Raw genomic sequence first — 22,408 nt, 5'->3', positions numbered from 1 at the left:
CTTTGTACACAGCTTGCACACAAGCACTGCTGAAATACAGCTTGTGTTTGCCTTCCAAACAGCTCCTGGACTAAAGGGTCATCTACTGACATTTCCTTACATCTTTCAGCAGCCAGTCTCATCCTGTTCTTCAGTGCCTTATCCTTGCCACACAGCAGTATTTCCCCCATACCCCTTCTTCTTAGAAAGAAATTCTTCCCCATGAGAGTGGTGAGACACTGGAACAGGTTGCCCAGAGACGTGGAGGCTCCAAGCCTGGAAGTGTTCAGAGCCAGGCTGGATGGGGTCTGGTGCAACCTGGTCAGGTAGGTGGTGTCCCTGATTATAGCAGGGGGGTTGGAACTAGAGGATCTTTAAGGCCCCTTCCAACCCAAACTGTTCTATGACTCTAACCCCATTTCACCCAGGGTGTGCCTGTTCCATCTCATTGATGGTTCCACCTCCCGGCAGCACTTGGGTTTTTGAAGAAAATCAGATTGCTTGGCAGCAAGCCTGGTCAGGCTCATCCTGAGCTCAAACACCTCCTCTCTCTTCCCAGTAGCAGCACAACACAGACACGATTTCCAGCGAGGGCACACAGGGACCTGGTGAGCAGCTGCCTCAGCTGCTGCAGTAACCAAACGTGTCGGTCAGAGGCAGGAGCATGTGAGCTGAGGACACGCTTGGCTTGCCGCGCTCGATACCGGCAGAGGAGTTCAGCGGAGATCAGTGACAGGCCGTGGCTGCAGCTGCCGTGTCCATTCCCTGCCCTGACTACACAGCACCATTAATGCCAGTGAGTGCGGATCGTTAGCCTGCAAGCCTCGGTCTCCATCGCAACAGAGATGGAATTCCACATGCAGAAACCCAGAAGCTGGGCAAAAAGCACCCTCACGCATGCTGCTGGATGGGCTGAACGAGGCTGATGGGAAGGCTCCTGTGTCACAAACGCCCTGCTACATCAACAGACACCACTGATACAAGTTCTGCCAACCTGCCTCAGTCCAGATGCAGCACTCAGTCCAGAAGAGAATGAGTTCTTGCAGCTTTACCAGCTCTATTAAACTATATTTCTACAGCAGCCCGCTGTACCAAGGTTCTTAGAATGCATTAGTCAATGATAATTAGGGATTACTTATTGCTTTTACCTGTTTACAAACTATAATCTGACTATGCCAAAAAAAAAGGCTTCCGTTGACTTAGAATGCTTTGGAGAATCTTCCCAGGATTTTCCCTGATGCTTCCAGGAATTGCGTTTGTAATGGAAAAATGAGAAGCTCATATTTTACCAAGGAAAAAACACCCTGAGTTTTCCTTCAGAAGGGCTCTCACGGGGCCAAGCATTAGCAAAAAAAACACATAATGCAAACTTACAGCTGCAGGTGGGTTCACACTAAACTGGTATTTCTATCACATAATTTCCCTGAAGAATTCTTCTGAGCCATCACAGATGCAGCACTAAACACTTCTGCTTGAGAAAAGGCTTGCATGGATCCACACAAGAACACAAACAGTAGGCATGGGAAAGTCTTATTGAACATGGTTCTGTATATCAGGAGAGCGTGTGGAAGAAAGACAGCTCAGTCTGAGCAGCAAAAAGTGAGGAAATAGCTCTATTTCACAGCCATTCATGACACAAGAGCAGCTGAAATAAAGCCAATCCCAAAGCACTTGGCCATATCGCTCACCTGCTATAAAGAATCTTCCCAGAATAGATGGCTTATGGTAAAGTTTCTAAACACACAAACACATTGCCTAAGCCTGCTTAGCTTCACCATTAGTGCAACTACACCTATGTGCACCTCAGTGACCTCCATGGTAGTATCTCATGGCTTAATTCTTCAGCACAAAAAAAACCCCAAGACTTAAAATAGCTTTGCAAATTAAATTAAATTAATCATTTGTACTGTGACAATTTTTCCTAACTGCAGTAGACTACATGCCCCAGCACTGTGACAGCTCATTAGGCTCCAGCAACAGTGCTCAGTTCCTCCAGGATTTCAGTCTATTGCTGTGCTGTGACTGTATCCAAGTCATTTTGGTTTTGTCTTTAAGTCAATAATAAAACAAATTAAGCAATTCTCAGAGATGCACACACACTTTTGAGAACAGTTAACAGAAGTAAAAAATAAATGCAGGCTACATGTAAAAGGGTTTCTTTTCAGTCATCTTTACCATTATCATACATCAGCAAGATCTTAATGGTATCTTAGCAAATCTGTATGTACTTTTTGTATGTACTCTTAGCAAGCACATAAATTAGCTGGGTGACAACTCTTCTGTAAATGCCCACACTCTTGCTGGGAACTTCAGCCAAACCCCACACTCTGCAGGGCAGGGTCTCTGTCCTTCTCGGAACTTGCCCCAGCCCATGCTGCTGCCTGAATGAGGGCTGTGTGTTTGGGAGGTCTTGATTGCAGCCAGAGGGGCTGAAAACAAAAGGAGTTTTCAGTGGCTATGAAATAACTGCAACACTACAAGTGCTTGATTTATACTTGACTATGATCCATTTTACTGAGGTCACTTCTCCCGACGCAACAGTCACAGTCTTCCCAGCAACAAGACAGAGAAAAGTTACAGCAAATTAATATTTTTTAATCTGAGTGGCTTCACTACTTGTTAAAGGCACCAGCAGCTCTACAAACTGACAAATCTATATCCAAAATGCAGACAGAAATAAGAGCATCACAGAACTGAACCCAAAATAATTGGCTTCCTGTCCTGCTCTGCAAAGCTGTCTCAAATTTGACACTTCTAACAAAGCCAGAGAAGCAATTCAAGCTGTGAGGTTTTTGCTGCCCAGGGAGAAGGGAGGTGTTGGTGCCTGGGATGGGTATTTGCACACTGTGTGGAACCAGATCACCAAATCACTTCACAGAGAAACTCAGGAGGGTTTTAGAGAACTTTTAGTGTTTCCATGTATAAAACATTTCTCTGTGGTCATAATAATTCCTACTGCAACTTTTTCAGGTGGATAAATGTCTTGTCAATATAACACTTTAATGAGGTTTCTTAGCATTGATGACAAAAATATTTATTTTCCACTGAAAATGTTTGCCTTGCTAGAGATGGGGAGAAAAAAGAAGAAAAAAAAGGAGACAACAGCACAAAAAATACCTGCCACCTGCTGAACCATTTCTGCAGAGGAAACTATCATTTTCAACAACAGCAATCATTGCCAGATGGGACTCAAAATTAAAGAGGAGCCTAGGCATAGGAAAGCAAAAAAAAACCTCCAAGCAAAAACTGTATTTGGACGCTAACCTCCAGAGCTATCAGGTGCACCTCAGAGCAGCCTTCACTGGGGCATAAACAGTCCCTGCAGGTTGTTTAACATGCTCTAGGTTATCTGGTTTGATATCACATGTTTTGTTGTTTCACCTTGATTTGCCTGAACGTGCAGGAGTTTGGCCAAATTAGGCTCAGGGAGCACAACTTTCACAGCCAGTGCTACATGACAACTGCTAAGATATTTAAAATACTAAGCACAGCAAAAGAGCTGATTGCTGAGTGCTGCACTGCAAATGATAAATGAAAATCTGTCTGGTTGCAATCCACGCAGCCACCCAAGCACAAGAGAAACCAATAAGCATGCCAAGACATCCCAAGGTGCAAAACACAGCTCTTTTTGTATTTAGCACACAATTAAGATCTATTCATACATACAACGCTCCAATTACTTGACTGCCATTATTAATCATAGAATGGGTTGGGTTGGAAGGGACCTCCAAAAACCACCTAGTCCAACCTCCTCTGCAGTGAGCAGGGGCTTCCTCAACTAGATCAGGTTGCCCAGAGCCCTGTTGAGCTTCACTTTGAATAGCTCCAGGAATGGGGCCACAACCACCTCCCTGGGCAACCTATTCCACTGTTTCAGTGTTCTCTTATCTATTTTAGCATCATTTTACAAGAAACCTTTGTATTGGCCTGCAGTTTGCACTTCTGCAGGTTTACAGCTACAAAGACACCCCCTCCTTTTGTCAACACAAGCTTCTTCCCTGCAGTACATTCTGATCCACTGCACATTTCAGTGTGGAATAGCTGAAGCAAGAACACAGAAAGCAGTAGCAGTGCAGAGCAGCAAGTAGTAAAGTTGCTTAAACAACTGCAGTGTGGGGAGTGTTGGATCAACAGAGTGTGATTTACTGTTTGGCCCCCAGCCAGCCACCTCCTGCTCCAGCAAAAGAGCCAGAAAACTTGGGATTACAAAAAAATGGCTAGAACTGGTTTCTCTCTTCACCACTTGGAGGAGCAAGTCCTGGACCAGCACAGATCACCAAAGCATCACCTCCTGAAGGACAGCTTCTTGAAGCTCTTTATGTTTCATCCACAGTCTGCTGCCCAAGTGCTTGCCTGAAAAATCCCAATTACATCATGACAGACACTGGACTAGACGACATCTCAACATGGCAGAAACACCACAGTGCTCTTTTGTAAACCTCTGATGAACCACACTTTGCTGAGCCACGTTTCAGATGAAGGCTAAAGCTCCACTAAAGGATTTAATTTTCTTCCAGAAACAAGCAGCTTTAAACCCCAGTATAAAGCACAAGTTATGACAACAGACTTCACTTGGACGCCTGAACCACTCCTCTAGGAAGGATGCTCATGAAACAGCAGCAGTCAGGGGGTAATCTGCCATACTTCTATATACAGTTTAAATTCTTGCACATAAAATAAAACCTCATACCCACGCTGCACAGGCACTGACTAGGACACATACAGAAGTGCAGATGCTGAGGGGTAAACCCATGGCAGGATCAAAGTCATGACTATTAAACTGGGGTTTCTTTCTTTTTCTCACTAAATGCATATTAAGTTTGCACCTTTTTTTGAACTAGGAGGTAAATTATTCAGAGGTGAAGATGTACCTCCAGGTATCACCAAAGCAGGAATGCCTTTTAAACATCACAGCCTGAGCTACTGTAACTGGCATTAAATATTTTGGGGTTATTTTCAAATGACACTGCACTAGGAGGTCACAGAAGGCCATCCCTCTGTTATCATCTGCTGGGGAAGCCAAAGGGATCGTGCTGATGAGAGCTTGATGAGGACCTGTCCTTTGATGTGACTCTAAGGTAGAAGGAATGTGGCAATTAGGACAGTTTCTCTCTGTATTTCACTTCTCTGTCAGGCACAGTCAGGCATGTCTGAAACAAACAGAGATCCTTCTCTTTAGTAATTTTCTTCCATTCAGGGGTGGGAACATCACTGATCCAAAATGTGGTCAAGCTGTTCTAGGAGGCTGATTACTATTCTTGAAAGCCTGGGCTAATTACTATAAACCCCTGCAGTGTAACTGATGTGGCAAAAATCTCCAGAGACTGGAACTGGTGACAATAGGCTCAGGGACAAAGTCTCTTTATATTGATGAACTGGGTACAGTCAGTACCAGCAGCAATAACTCATGTTTATTTCCTTTTCTACATTTTTCCTCATTTTCAGATAGTATCAATAGCAGCAGCTGTCACGTAGATGGCTAACCAGGCTGGGAGAAACACAGGTACAATTTGAAAGCAACAAAATACAGCAAAGGTTGGGGGTTGCCTTAAAAAAAACCCTGATTATTGGCAATCTGTAAGCATCAGTGATTTGTACTAAAGACCTAGAACTAAGAAAAAAACTCCTAGAACCAGCATTGTGCCTGAATTCAGAAATTATCTATGACAGCTCTGGACTTCCTATGGACAGAAAAAGACCCAAGGGATGGAGCACCACTGCTACAAGGATAGGCTGAAGGAGCTGGGACTGCTCAGCCTGGAGAAGAGAAGACTCTTGGGGAGACCTTAGAGCTGCCTTCCAATAGCTGAAGGGATCCTACAGGAAGGCTGCAGAGGGATTTTTCATGAGACATGATAAGGGGGAATGGTTTGAAGCTGAGGAAGAGTAGGTTTAGACTGGATCTTAGGAAAAAGTTCTTCAATACAAGAGTAGTGGAAATCTGGAACAGGTTGCCCAGGGAAGTTGTGGATGCCTCCTCCCTGTGGTGTTCAAGGCCCCGTTGGATGAGGGCTTGAGCAGATGAGTCTAATTGTGAGGAATTCTTGCCCATGGCAGGGAGGTTGGAGCAGATGATCTCTGAGGCCCCTTCCAACCTAAGCCATTCTAGGATTCTAATTCCTGTTTTTATCAGGTGCCTATACTTGTATTTAATCCCAGGGAAAGGTGAACCATGGAACTAGGCAGGAGCATTAGAAGACATTGGTGGCAGACAAATGCTGTAGCAGGGCCTCCTCCAGGCAAGACAAAAGATTTTTTAACACCACAATCACTGCCATCTCAATTCTTAAGTAATGTGACAACAGGGGCATGAAGAAGAGACTTCTGCACCAAGTTCTGTTATGGCCAAAGAAGACTACCTGATTGGTCAGCCAAAACTTTTGTACACAGAAAAACACTTTAAAATCCTATTAAACAGTCAGATTGGAAGGATCAGTGGACCTAAGAAGCATTTTTGCCCTTTGAAATCTCAAGTACATGGCAATTGTCACGCTGCTGCAGGATCTACTCTGTCCACTTGGCCCCCAGGCAGCTGTGGACCTGACTTAATGACACCTGCATGGCTCAGCAGAACTGGAACTGGCAAACAGCTTCCTGCTGACTGGAACTCTGGAAAAATTTGATAACCTTCACAAAAATCACCCAGAGGACTTTGGTAACAACAGAGTAGCCCTGACGTAAAGGGAATAATGATCATAAGGAGCAGACAACATGAATTTGTTAAAAACTCCTCATGTCAAATAAAAGACAATTCTGGGGGGAGACCTTTCAAATGGACTTTCCAAAGCAAAGTAGTGTGGAATAGATGGAGACAGAAGAACAAAAATAAGGCTGTTTCCTAGTAGAGGAAACTGCTGTTTGCCATGCATCTGTGAGCCATGAGTGCTGGAGACAAGATACTGGACTGAAAACAAACCTTGTACACAGAAATTCTGAGCCCTCAGAGGGGAAGTCAAAGCTTGTGTGGTTTTGGGGGTCTTTTGCTGTGGCTTTTTTTTTTTTTTCCTTTTCCTAAGTGACAAAACAAACGGGATAAAACTAAAAATCCAGAGATTCAACTGTTGCACAGCTTGAGGACTCCCCAACGATGACTTGTGCACCAAACACCCATGAGGTGGTTTCTCCAGAGCTTCCACATGTCTATCGCAGCTACTCCTCCACCACTGCTTTAAAGTTAAAAAAAACAACCCTGGCCAAAAGTAGACAAAACACTTCTTCAAAGCAAGCACACATCAATCAATAATTCTACTGATCTCCATGGATTTTTTTCTGGGTTTCTGCCAGTCCAGATGATACAGAAATATGGCTCTACACTGACACTGCTCCCCATGATACACATTTCATAGTCATCTGCCTTAACTGGTAGTGTTTAGGCAGTCTTCTACTAATTCTATTAGTTGGGATTTCCAACACCTTAGCTGGTAGTGTTTAGGCAGTCTTCTACTAATTCTATTAGTTGGGATTTCCAACACAAATACAGAACATACATATCTTCTTACTCCATTTGTCTCTTCAAAAGCTGTGCCTACTTTTACATAAAAACCCTTTCCTCTGAAAATTATCAGAGGCAAAAAAAAATCTGAGCTGCTGCAGATATGCTAATTCCAGGGTATGTCTCAGTTACGAAGATTTGCCTTTGATTTGGACACTTGTTTCAAGAAAATTAACACATAACACAGAAATTAATTTCATCCTTTGTCTTATCTATGATAATTTTAAGATTTCTGTATATTTTTCTCTGTTACTTCCAGTCCAGAACATAAAAGTTCTGTGTTACATGGATTGCAAAAGGGGACTGGTGTCTTTCATGCACCAACTGCTATTTTCTGTCAGGTGAATTTCGGAGCCACCTAAAGCAGCTTTTGCCCTGCAACATGGAAATGGAAGATTATTTTGTTAATGTAGTGAACATTTGCCAATGTTCATGTTAAGGAACCATCAGCTATTTTATGATGCTGTGAATAGAATTGACCCTGTTACCATCACAGCTACCCAAACCAGGTGCAAGGCAATGACATTTCCCAGGCTGTCCATTCCAGGCAGAGGTTCCTCTCCGCTTGGACGCAGGGTTTAGGAAATAGCCATCCTGGAAATCTGTTCCCCTGTGAAAATCACACCCTTCTAAAGATCATTATTGGGGTTAATTCGGTGAGGCAGGTGGAACTGAGGTGGTTTGAATTTCACTTCCAAAGCCACTAGCAGTTTCTTGTATGATACTGGTGCTAATTTCTAACAAATTCAGCTGGGAGCTGCTCTGTCCTACTTCAGTGAAGCATCTGGGTTGGTGTGTACCTCTGATACGTTTTCAGTCTGAGACTAAAACTTGACATTTTGCTAAGCCACAACCCCAGGCTCTGCCACTGGATTCTTCACCCTGGAAATGAAGACACTGCTTCCTTCTTGACACCCTTTGGACTGCTCGACACACAGTTTGGACATTTATGTAGAGGGCATACATTTTACAGCAGTGGTTTTAAATGGTTCAAGACTCCAAAGCAGATGAGCTGCAGAAATCTCTTGAACTAAATTGCCTGCAGGACAAAAACCACACACACCCTCACCATGTGTATCCACACATATTTCAGGAAAGCTGTTCAATATTTCTCAACATTTCTTGCTCTTCCTTATTTATAACTTTCATTAAAGCTATCAGAAAGTCAATCTCTCCATTTCCTCTCATCAAATAACAACCAAAATCAGCACATTCATACCTTGCTCTGAAAGCCATTATCAAATAATAAAGCTTCTCTCCAAGACAGACTTTAAAAACACTATTATTCATGCTCAGATGGCACAGCAAAAACATTGAAATATCATTTTACCAAAAGGAATTAAAAGATTGCAACCTAGGATCTCAGAAATGTCTCAGTAACATAATAATATCCTTTAAAGTTGCTGTGATTAGCAGGTTGCCCTTACTTAATATTCTCAGCATCTTCTACACCACATTTCTGAGGTGACACACACATAAACGTGCACTGATTGAGCTACCAGGGAATAGTTATAGAAATGGAGCTAAAACTGATATGAACTCTTTGAAAACTCTCTTAGGGCTTTTAAACATGAATTAATTTTGGTTTATGCAAACCGTGAGAATTAGTTATGTATATGGGTTCCAATGAATACACAAACATAAACACAGAGTAGACAATAAGAAGCTGAAAAGTCAGGTCTAGGATATGCTGAACAGTAAGACCTTGCTTATGAGGAAAGGCTGAAGGACGTGGGTCTCTCTGTGCAGAAGGAATCTATTTCAAATGCTACTAGTGTATCTAAACATAAAACACCCTGGGAGGAAAAGTAGAGGCAACTTTGACCCTCAGAGTGGGGAAAAAATGCATCTCTTGCTAAAGGGTTTCTGATAGAGTGAGGAAAACAGAACAAAACCTAAAATCCCAACAAGGATATCCTGTCAAGCAAAAGTATCAGCAAAAGTAGGAAAGGAAGAAAATCTCAAGTGTATTACTGGGTTATGGTGTGATTAAGGACTTCACCTCAAATGGTTGTACTATAAAGACATTTCCTTTTGATGCTATCCAGACTGAACAGACATGAATGAACTAGCTCTCCTGGTAAACCTGTAAAAAAAGAAAAGAAAGCACCCTATTGCCTGGGATGGCTGTGCACAGAGACGACAAAATCAACAGCAGGTCTTCTAGGCAAGACCTGCTCTTATCTATTTTGTTTCCAGGAGGCTTGACACTCACAAGATGTCTTTGGTCCTCAGGTCCAGCTTCCTGATAACAGAATGACAGAACATTAGGGGTTGAAAGGGATCTCAAAAATATCATCCAGCCCAACCCTCCTGTCAAGAGCAGAATCACCTAGAGCAGGAACATGTCTAGGCAGGTTTTGAATGTCTCCAGAGAAGGAGACTCCACAACCTCTCTGGGCAGCCTGCTCCAGGGCTCCAGAACCCTCACAGTGAAAAAGTTTTTCCTTCTGTTCACGTGGAACCTCCTTTGCATAGTCCAGCTTTCCCCCAGTACCCCTTGTCCTATCATTGGATATCACTGAGCAGAGCCTGGCTCTGTCCTCCTGACACTGCCCTTCACATCTTTATAACCATGAATGAGGGCACCCCTCAGGCTCCTCTTCTCCAGCTAAAGAGCCCCAGCTCCCTCAGCAGGTAGATGTTCCACTCCCTTCACCATCTTTGTGGCTCTGTGCTGAACTCTTTCAAGCAGTTCCCTGAGGTCCTTCTTGAACTGAGGGGCCCAGAACTGGTCACAATATTCCAGATGTGGCCTCACCAGGGCAGAGTGGAGGGATGTTATTGTATTATCCACTCCCAATCAGACATTTATACAACTTTGTACTAAAACAGGGAACTTCCCTGCCCCTATTCTCTTAGCAGAAAGCTCCTCCAAAAGTTCATTAATCAAATGGTTACAGTGTAACTTCAGGGCTAAACTTAATCACAGGAAATTCATATCCATTTACCATCTGCACTAACATTTTCATCTCTAACAAAACAGGCTCCTTTTCCCAGCCTCCTCCATGGCCTTTGCTTTGAGATCATCTCTGTAAAGTCCAGGTTATTGAATTTTGCATATGAATACAGATGAGATGTCAACAGCAGTTTGCACAACACTGCTGACATTCACCATCTCTGCTGAAAAGCCTCACTTGATATTATCATAAAATTGCCTTTTTATGGCTATACCAAATGTGTGGCTCATCTTTATTCTGCAATCAGCCATATTACATTAAGGGTTTTCTCGCTTCTGACTTTCAAAACACCAAGATCCAAGACCACAGAAGAAAATGTTATTAGGCTACAACTGCATGATCTGGTGTTTTGTACTAGTGCCTTTCATCCCTTTTCTAGAACACCTCTGGAACACTTCATTCTTCCTGTGTTCTGCCCTTCTCAGCCCTGCAGATTTCATCAGCAAGTTCCTAATTCTAGCATCAAAATTAAATTACTTCCAAAAATCAAACTCTGAGGAAGTCATTAGTCTTCTAGGTCAGCCAGATTCTCTTCCAGTGCAAGTCACTAGCATCTCTGCTTCAGACCAGTTCTTACTGACAAGATGGCAAGTGAGTTCTGCCCAGGCCCTGCAAAAATATTTAGACTAAAGACAAAAGAATGGATGTTTTGGTACTTTACCTGTATATATACTTAAAGGGGTTACAGAAAGAGCTGGCCCCATTAAAGTAGTCCCATGTATGCTGATTTCTACTCAAATTATGGCAAATCTTGCTCATTTCCTTCCTATCTCTTGTGGTTGTTGTTCAGCACAGGTACCTACTGTTACTACCTTGTGACTACTCTCTTTTGGCTGTCTGGAGTCCTGGGAATTTTGATTTCCATATCCAGAGGCCAGCTCAGTCATGGTTCCCAATTCCTCTCAGTCACTAACTGCTAAAGTAAACAAGAGCTCTGAGTTCCCAGATCTAAAAGTCTTCTGAAAATTTACTACACAAAACATTAGGGTTTAATTTCTTCTTTATAACCCAAAGCAAAACGTGATTTTTTTTTTTCTTTTTGTAATGCTATAATCACAAAAGAATACAAATTCTGAGAGAATGTTACAGATGTAAAATTACTCATAGACTACCCCTCTAGTGCTGGATTTGAGGTGGTCTCATCCATGACAGTTCCTTCTGCACCACTTAGGGAAATAAAAGACAGTTCTTCAAAATATTTGTAGCTGGAGGCACTGCTGTAGCAGGCACAAGAGCTCTACAATTTGTCCTGCCTAAAATGTTAACTCTGAAGTCTTGAAAAGGTGAGAGTAAACCACACATACATATTTAATATGATGCTTGCTCATGTTTCTGAAACCTAAGAACTCCTTCACTCCCTGCTTTCTATGAACAGCTGATATACACACCAAGAAGCACATGGGCAGTTAAACTCTCGTCCCACAATACATTTGAAAACCAGTCCACAATTTAGTATTCTCAGTGGGAAAGCAAAACCTCAGGGATTAGATCAATCCCTGACTTTAGAGACTGAGTGAAAGTCTAAGTAACAAAAGCCATCATGCTGTTCTGCCTCCTCAGCACCTTCCTCTTTTTAATATAACCAGTGCAAAACGGAAGCACCTACATCTTGTTTTAAGAGCAAATCTTTAAGGTGTTGCCAGAGACATGTCCATTATCCAACCAAATGACTTAGCACTGCTAATAGTTTTGCTGCTGTTTCTGTCCATCCCAAGCTCACTAAACAAACACAATGTCCAAATGCTATGTCTCTATTCCTTAGAATGAACATTGAACTCTTCACCACTTCTGTGCTTTAGAGGAATGACACACCATTTCATCATGCCCTTTACTCTGAGGTGGGGTCTCACCAGAGCAAATACTGCACCCAGTTCCGGTGTCCCCAGCATAAGAAGGACACAGAGCTGCTGGAGTGAGTCCAGAGGAGGCCACAAAGATGATCCAAGGGCTGGAGTACCTCTGCTATGAGGATAGGCGGAAGGAGCTGGGGGTGTTCAGCCTGGAGAAGAGAAGACTCCAGGGGGACCTTAGAGCTGCCTTCCAACCTGAAGGGATCCTACAGAAAGGCTGGAGAGGGACTTTTCATGAGGGTGTGTAGAGACAGGCCAAGGGGGAATGGTTTGAAGCTGAGGAAGAACAGGGTTAGTCTAGATCTTAAGAAGTTCTTCAGTGAGAGGGTGGTGAGACTCTGGAACAGGCTGCCCAGGGAGGCTGTGGATGCCTCCTCCCTGGGGATGTTCAAGGCCAGGCTGGATGAGGCCTTGAGCAGCTGAGTCTAGTCGAGAGGCATCCCAGCCCATGGCAGGGAGGCTGGAGTAGATGATCTCTGAGGTCCTTTCTAACCTGAGCCATTCTGAGATTCTGTGATCATCTGTATATAGAAATGCATACATCAACATAAGGCCCCAAACATACAGAAATTATCACATTTTGTAAAATCATGTTATAAGTGACTGAGGATAAGATGTGGGAGGCTGAGAAGGTGAGTGGGGAAGCTGCTGCTGGGTGGCAGAGCTGCTGCTCATTAATCTTGGCTGCTGATGTCCCACCTGCTGTTCCAACCGCTCTCAGGGAGCCCAGCACCTGCACAGGAGGAACAATGCCAACAATGCACAAGGACAAAAGCTTGCATAAATTCTGAACTAAATACCTGGCTAGAAGCCAAGCAAAGTGAGACAGAAATTTTAGGCATATTCTTTTAAAATATCAAGAGAAGAGAGGAAGGAGAGGGGGTGATAAATCCTACTTTCAAAATTATGCCTAAAAGCAGAGATGCTGACAAAAAAAACCCTATGCTTTTTAGAAACAAAATACAATCCTCTTCCAAGAGTTGTCCCTTTCTGAATGTCAAGTAATTTTCCTAAAAACCTTTACATCATTTTCTCAATTTTATTTCACTGAGATTATTTTACATGCCAGCAATGTAACGGTGAAACCTCTACACTTAGTAAATTCCTAGAGGCTACAGAAACATTTCTTCATTAGAACAGCTGAAGAAATATTTCTTTATTCAAGCAGACAGATATATTGAAGGCATTTAACAACCTTAGTAAAAACAAAAGAAAAAGATCACTGAGCACTACACAGAGTGACATGTTACATGGCTGGAGAGGACAAAGGTCTTCAGCAGTCATTTGAACCTAGCTCATGGCCAGACCTGGAGATTGATGTCAACTTTACCAGATGCGGAATGAGATCAATATAAAGAACATTTCTTTTACCTCTGTTCTGAAATGGTTTGTGAGACAAAATGTAATTAAAATGGAATTTTAAAACGTTACACCATATCTATGAGTAACAGAACAAATATTGATAATTCATATATTTCTATTTAGAGTTGTATTCATGAGAACAAAATTGAAACACCACCTTTACACAGAAATGGGAGAGAGGAAGGACCACTCTTTGAATTCCCCACTAAGGTCTTGAGAGTTATTTGAAGCACACTGCAATGTATCCTCTCTGCTGCTCTGTCAACAAAGCCTGCACAGGGAGATTTGGCACTGCAAATGGCAGTGCCCTCTCCAGAGTAAGAATTTACTCATTTGGAAATAAAGTTGCTGATACTCAAATTCATTTTGCCACATTACTACTTAGTGATATTCCTTGAATTTGTTTTCTTATCCCAGTTGTTTCTGGTGTTTACCACCACACACCCCTATAGTTTTCCATTCACATTTCATTCATGCTCATCTCGAAGTTCTCATGTCCTGCTAATGTTCATTATTCAGCCTTTCCTTACTGCTGGAAAAACTTATTGTCCATTTGCTCAATCCTTGCTGCTGAGATACAGGTAGGTCATAGCTGAGTGCTGCTTTTCTACTTTACAGGTAAATGGACATGCTTCAAGTAAAGTATCTGTTGTTTCTACAGGTGTCTGACAAATTTGATAGCCCAAGCTGGGAAATGGACTGAAGGTATCATCTATTTTCTACAACCATCAATAGATACTAATGGTCATCATTACTAGTGCAATAAAACCATCCAAATCATTTTACTAAGTAACAAGGAAAGATGTTCCAGAGAAGGATTAAAGACTTGGCCCCAGCATTTATCAATCCAAGCTCGAAGTATATTGAAAATCAGCCCTAATTTAGCTATTAATGTTCCTACAAGCCATAAACATCAAGGGTAAACAAGGAAATGTTCACTCAGTCCTGATGGGCTGAATCTCAAAGTCATTAGAAGGCAGTCAGTCAAGATGACTGAGGGCAGTAAAACTACTGAAGTCAGTGCAAATCTTTCCATTAACTCCAGCAAGCTTTGACTGGGACTCTGAAAACAAGTTGTGGGGTTTGTCTGAACACAGTTAAGATAAGGCCTGCTTCCCAGGGCACACTTCAAGGTATTCATGTTAAAACCAACCCAAACGTCCCTGAATACTTTGTGTAACCTCTGAGAAAAGACTTAGGGCTCAGAAGGTCTTCAGGTGTAAAGTACAGAGCCTGGAGAGCAAGGAGAAGAGGCAGAGTTTTAAAAAGAGGCAGTGTGGGGAATAAAGGTCCTTGAAGTTGTATCCAGCAGTGGAAGAACAGCAGGAATGCTTAGGATCACTGGGTTCTTGCTTTGGCACTTGTGCCGAGGCTGCCCTGGGCAAGCCCCTGTGAAGCAACTGCCTGCAGCACGAGGCAGTAATCCCAGTTTTATTCCATACAGCACGTTAGCTGCAACGATGAAAAATGCTATTTGAGAAAATGATTGTGAATTAATATCCCCATTATTAGAATGGCAGCCCAGTCTCAGTTGGTTGAAGCACACAGTACAGTAATGGAAATCACACTTATTTTGTCTGTATTCCTACAAATCACAACTTTGACAGAAAAAAAAGCACCAAATAACGATGTGCTTTTCGTGCTCTTCCAATAAAGGGGGTTCATAAGGACATAATTGTGAAAAAAGATCCAGAATTTTCTGATGATCTAATCAATCACTGATGCTGTCACACCAGAAACAGCTCCCTACCCTACCCAGCTGCCCATTTCCAGAGGCCAAACCCAGACCAGCTTTTCAGGCCAGTTCCCATGAAGGACAAGCCACCCCAGATTCAACTGGTGTTGGTGCCATGTGACTCCACTTGCAAACTGTGCCCTCAGGCGTGGAACAGTGAAACCCCACAACCCCATCAGCCTCAGGACTTATTTCTGAACAAGATTACAAGTGCTACAGCTGTGGTATGGACTTTGGGGACTGGAAACTATCTCAATATGAAGTGTTTGTTTTACCCCTGTGTTCACTAGGGCTTCTCTTTTGGGGAGAGCAACTACATCTGTTTTCTCAGAAAGCTCCAGCAAAAGGTTAACCATTCATTCCCTCCTCCAGAAACAAAATCATTGTGTTAATCACAGAAAACATACAGTTGGAAGAGACCTCAAAGATCATCCAGTCCATCCCTCAACCCAGCACTGAAGGGTCAACACTAAACCATGTCCCTAAGCACCAGGTCCACAAGCTGCTTAAACACCTCCAGGGACAGCAACTCCACCACTGCCCTGGGCAGACCATTCCACTGAACCTCCCAGTGGCACAGCTTGAAACCATTTCCTGCGCTCCTGTCACTTGGCACCAAGGAGAATCCTCCCAAGAGAACAGATAGGAACAAACGTCCCTTATGCACCTGAAAAATCCACTGACTCTGGTCTCCAGCATCTACACCTGACACACAAAGCTTCACTGCCTCAAACGCACACTCCACTGGTTTGCAACCCTATCTTTGTCACTCCAATGACACCAACTAAAAAAGGTGACTTTGTTTAATTGTATTTACCAAGTGATTGTGTTTCCAATTAACTGTATCTGCTTTCCATTTGGACGAAGCTATGTTGTGCAGAAGAGATTTCCAGCAGGGTAGTTTTGCCCATTCACTAAAACACTCAGGATACCATTCATTAATCTGTATCAAAATGAGCCAGATTACACTATTTCTGCTCAGAGGTAGTAACTGCTTGATAACAATGATTTCTGGGAAAGGCTTGTTGTGGATCACTCCCCTAATTGCTGTCAGCTCTGTTTCAGACAGGCCACACTCCCAAGCTTACACTGCAAAGGCACAATCGTGCATCTTAAAGTATACATTAGCCTGTAATGAGCCCCTGGCAGCTCTTTCACAACTGAAAGCCATCGCCTGCTGCTTCTGTTGGTGATGTGGCTGTGAAAAAAGCAGTTTTGCTGACAAGCAATGGGGAGAGAGGCGTGTACAAACACAGCCTCAAATATCATTAACCATAAGCCCCCACACACTGCTTCCAAACACGGCCACAAGCTCTGCTAGCTTCCTTGCACAGCACCTTCCGCACCATTCAAAGCAGTCAACTAAAAATAAATTCAAGAACAAAAGCTGTGCTTGTCTTTTACAGGGGGAACACAAGGTAGAGGGGAGGAAACCCACACCTTTCCTCCCCAGCTCTGAAGCGTACCAAAGGAAATATGTAACTCTGCATTTAATCCATTTAATTTGATTTCACACAAAACCATCTGGTACCATCAGCTCCAGCGGCTCCATGCTCCTCGACCAGAGCAGCCAGTCTTTGGCAGGACAGTGACCTCCAGACCTGGTATCAGCAGCTCCAGCAGCTGGTGGGAGGCCATGGTCCTCGACCAGAGCAGCCAGTCTTTGGCAGGACAGTGACCTCCAGACCTGGTATCAGCAGCTCCAGCAGCTGGTGGGAGGCCATGGTCCTCGACCAGAGCAGCCAGTCTTTGGCAGGACAGTGACCTCCAGACCTGGTATCAGCAGCTCCAGCAGCTGGTGGGAGGCCATGGTCCTCAACCAAAGCAGCCAGTCTTTGGCAGGCCAGTGACCTTTAGCCAGAGCATAGCAGGCATTTCCCATCGCTCTCCTCCCCTTGTTTGTTTGACTGGTGCAGTCATCGCTCTGCCCTCGGCGTGAGTAAAGCAGTTACAGCACAAATGGAAATGCCAGCTCATAAAGCGCCTTTCTTCAGCATGTCAAAGCTAATGAGCATGATTCAGAGGATGATTGGAAAAATCTGTGCCTGTTCCAGTGCTGCTGTTTTCCGATCTTCACCACTGCTCTGTTGCATAGGTACACACAGCAACAAGAGCAGATCCTCCGCTGATGAGAGCTGGCAGAGCCCCCGCCAGTACCCAGCAGAGACTGTGGCCCACTGTGCTCAGTTGCCATGCACAGAAACAAACAGGCATAAACAGGCTGATAAGGCATGAGGACACCCACCCAAACGTGTGCATACCCAACCCAGGGCCTGCTTCTCCTGTGTCCATTCACTCATTTCTGGATTGGATCACAGCAATGTGCCTACCAGGACAGTCAGGCGAGGTTCCTAATGGTTTGCATGATGAATAACTGCTGCTGTTTCTTGACATTTATACATTGACATCTGCTCTCTGATACTGAGAGCTGCCAGATGCATTAAATACTTAAAATGTTCAAAAAATAGGGACTAGCAGAGTCTTTAGGGCACGGGAAACTGGAACCACTTTTAAGCAAACGTGGTTCAGAATCATCTTCTACAAAAGGGTACAAATTGTTTCTAAACACTATTAGTTCACACTTTCATTTATGTTTTTCAGAACTACCACCAATGTTCTTCACTGCCTCAACAATGTCAACAGATAATTCAAATGCTGCTTTATAAAGACAGTGGAACAATTAGATTTAATTGATCATAAAACTAAATTGCTGGAGGAATCTGTGCATTCCTGGTGCCAATTTAAATCCACACACTCTGCTCAGATCCAGTACTATACCAGAATATAAACACATGCCATCCCAGAATGGATTAAATAAATAAAAGCAACCAACCACTTCTGAAATACTTTGCCCATGGCAGACACCTTTATGCTGTTTAACCTAGAAAATCATTTCAAGCTGCAATTACTCCCATTTACGCTACCATTTCCTCAGGAGCTAGCCCTGTTCTCCAGAGAGCACCTCATTCATGGACTGAGTTTCTGTCTGTGTGTGTGAACTAAGCCAGGAGAAAACAGAAGTAGGTTACAAATTGTTTACCTGCATGCAAGCCAACTGCAAGCCAGCTGGAAGCAGTCACGGGCAGGCTGAGAGAATATGGATAGGCATCTACCTTTACTCCCTGAACTGTTGTGTGCTCAAGGAGCAATTTCTATTTCCCAATGGTTTGGGGAAGACTAATCAATGCCCACACATTTGACTTGCAATGCCTGTAAGATCAATTTGAAAATTAATTATGTATATTTAACACCGGCCTGTTTCTACCTACATTTTTTTCCCTTCTGTATTTGGTGTCTGAACACAATGAAATTAATGAAAATAAATAAGGAAATGCTAAATTTCTGTGGGGCCACAGCAAATTTCTACTGCAAATAAAATGTGGAAATACTGCATTATTCCTACACTGTGTAAGAATAATAACAGTAGGTTTAAACTTTCAGCTCAGCAATTTCTGTGACTAAAGCAACCCACTTAATCAGCTAGGAAAGATTTTGAAATAATTAATTCCTGCAGATAATTGAGGATGTAGAGCCCCCAGCCATCTTATTATTTTCTTGGCTTCCCTCTGTTCCTTACTCCTCAGATCTCCAGGGCCCCCATTGTCTAGCCTAAATATCTATCTACGTGCTGCATATGTCAGTCTCAATTTGCAGAGTGGAGAAACTTTCCTAGCCAGAAATACCATCTCAAATCATCAACACAACCAGGCCCGTGGAGACAGGGACACAGAGCTGCACAAAACATGGCATCTCAGATAGGGACAGACAGGTAAGAGAGTCAAAGAACACAAGGAGCTGTGACACACCCCAGGGAGCTGAACAGTCAGTGCCTTGTCTGCACATCTTGCTGAATGGAGACTTCCTGAAGAGAGCAACAGTCCAGCACTGGCTCAGTGGGTAAGACTTAAAAAAAAAAAAAATTAATATGCAGAAGACCAAACAGAATGCTCACTATGGGTATATTTAAAAGTATCAGCCCTTCTCACTGACTCGACTCACTAAAACACTTCTCCCAAATGCTCTTCCATCATACACACACTGAAGCATCCCCAGCAGGAGGCAGAGAAAGAACACATGGCTGCCTCCAGCATGGACCCCAGTGTCCCCAGAGAGCTGGGACAGGCATCTTAAAGCTGCTGCCTGAAAGCCCAGCTCAGCCCTTGTCACCAAAGGCCTGCAGGAACGCTTGACAGGACCGCAAGATGCACGGTGCGATACCATGTGTGTGATACTTGACAGCCCCAGGCATCCTGCAGGGAGAAAGGAAAGCTGGCTGGGGAAAAAGGGATGTGCTTCCCTGACTCAGTTGATGTTTGCCAAACACTGGTGAAAATGAGCAAAGACTGTGAATGATAAATCAGGAGCCCAGAATGCCTGGCAGGCGGGTGCAAGCTCAACACATCACGTGGTGCTGTATAAAACTCACCCCTCTTATCCAGATTATTTCCTCCTTGTTATCTTCTCAGGATTTAATCTGTGAAATGTAGCACTTGCACAAAACTGCTAATACCCTAAAATAACTCCCACCCATGTAATAACCCCCTAAGTAGTTGTGTCAGTTCTAAGACTTGTTCATCACTTAGGCCATCAACACAACAGAGCACAGTAATGCTTGAGGTGATCCTGTTATACTAGGGCATCAAGACCTAGAAAAGCCAGGCTGAGCTGTGTGGTGCCTTACACTCTTTACAACACTACAACAACACTCACAAGGACAACACAAAATGCTGTTGTACAGATGTTCAGCTACATTGCCTGTCATCATTTTCCCTGCCTCATTGCTGTAAGTAAATGGAAGTGATTTCTCCAGAGTGTCAACCACCACAGGGATGCTGTGAGAGTAGCACAAGGGGGGTGCTGATGCAATCCTCAAAACAATGGTTGCTCTGTGGCAACTAGTGACAACAGGGCAAGGTGTTTTATCTCACAGTGCCATAAACACACAGCATTTTCAGTTTGTTACCACCACACATAACAACTGAAGTGAGAGAGGAAAGGCAAGGAAAGAGAGAGGAAAAGAAAAAACACATCAAAGCCTCTGCAGCTATGATGTTAGTTTCATACCTGGCACAAAATGTGCTGGATGCCTTGTGATAGGAAGAGACAGTGAAGGGAACAAGCAGAACCTGATCTCAATAACGCAAGAGCATCAGTGGAGTTGCATCAGACTTACAACAGTACAAACCACACTGAAATGCAGTGCAGACATTTGGAATATCTCTGAGCCTTAACACTCTCTTTATGAACTTTCCTCTTACTTCCATGACCTAAGAATGAGTTTGCCCTTTCCTCCATCTATTATCTTGTTTCCTGAACATATAAGCACCTTTTCTCTGTTTGTTTACTTTCATTAACTCAGCTGAAAGCAAGGCAGGTCCAGGTTTTTTTAAGCTGGACCAATCTAGAGGAATAAAACCTTCCAGACCTACAGAAGCTACAACACTACTAAAATTAACTATGTCAAACACCAATGAGTTGGGTTAACTTATAACAACTACTTTGTGATAAAGCCTTTTAGATATCCTAGTCCCGAATATAAGAAAAAAATGTGGGGTTCCTCATTAGCTCCTCCTGCCTGTTCAGTTTGCTGTGTATCCTCTGAAGGCAAACCTTCTTTCCTCTAAAGCAAGAGAACATGATCTCGCTTAGGAGACATACTCCTGATTTCATCTCAGTTGCATCATCACACAGTACAGCTATTTATCTGACACCAATAATGATGGGATAGCAAGGGAAAGAGCAGCAACTGGAGCAGGCTAAGTGGGACTCTGCCAGAGTGAAATGAAGGCCATTTAGAGGGAACACCATGCAGCAGATTGGAACTGCTGTTGTACAAGGCCCCATACTGATTTGAGGCAGAGATGGATACCAGGTCGAATTTTTCTTCTAATGACGTTCATTTTTCCACTAAATTTGGTAGCTGGAGGAGTGAACTACCCAAGTAAACAAACATTCTCAAAGACTTTCACAGCCACGTTTCCCATTGATTAAGCTGCTGTGTAATATTACAGCACCATCACTGCACAGGTAAGGGTGGGAGGGAGAGGAACCTCCTTCTGTTGAACACGTTAGAGAAATCACATCTCATTCATAATTAATCAAGTTTCTCTTGGCCCTCTACCTGACTGAATCTATTAGAAGGCTGCTGAAGAGCCTCATTTCCTTCTCGCCTCAGAGCCTTTTGCTTTAACACAAAAGAGCCAAGCTCTTACAGTTTTTGCCTTCAAGAGGCTCTCTCTGCATGCTGTGTGTGCATTTGGGTTCTTGTTCTTGAATGCAGGTGACCAACACTGTGCTTGTATTCCAAAGTGGGTCTCAATTACCTGATCCATAGAATTAATAGTCTTAAGTAATCAGCGTTAATTAAAAGCATTAGCTTGAATACTGTAAAGGTTCCATTAGTAAGTGTACAGCTTCCACTGGAAGGACCTCACCTAACACATCCAATTTTCATTTTTTCCACAGACTCATTTCAAACAGGAATGATGCTTAGGTTAGAGAAAGAAGCCTCATTTATCTTCCTTTAAATCAGCATTACAACTTCCGCCAAGTCTTTCATGGTATGAACCTGACTCCAAACTTCTAATTTCTTTAAAGAATGAGCAAGTGACAAAACTGGAATTCTGCAGCAAGCTAAAATAGATCATGTTCACATTGATCCATCAACAGTGTGTGCTTTATGATCAGTGGAGTAAGAACCTGTGGTTTCTGGAAAACCTTTTGCCATCAGTGCCGTTAGCACTTGATATAGGAGCATAGATACAGATACAGGAGTACAGGACCAATGCACACCAGATGCTGTTCTTGCTGGGTTTCCATACAGTTACACCAGCACCAAAATGAGGTTGTCTTGTTCACACCTACCTCCAGCAGAGCACATCCAGAAATTTAGCATGATTTCTTTCCCCAGGAACACAAATTTCACCATATCCCAATTATCACGTGGGGGTGATATCTGGAAAACCGTACACAAACCTACTACTGGATTCTCAAACCTATTAAGGCAGCCCAGTGACTTAGTTCCACTTCT

This window comes from Indicator indicator, chromosome 25 (assembly GCF_027791375.1).
Source record: "Indicator indicator isolate 239-I01 chromosome 25, UM_Iind_1.1, whole genome shotgun sequence".
NCBI lineage: Eukaryota > Metazoa > Chordata > Aves > Piciformes > Indicatoridae > Indicator > Indicator indicator.
The sequence above is the reverse complement of the archived record's forward strand: the minus strand, read 5'-3'. Positions refer to the sequence as shown.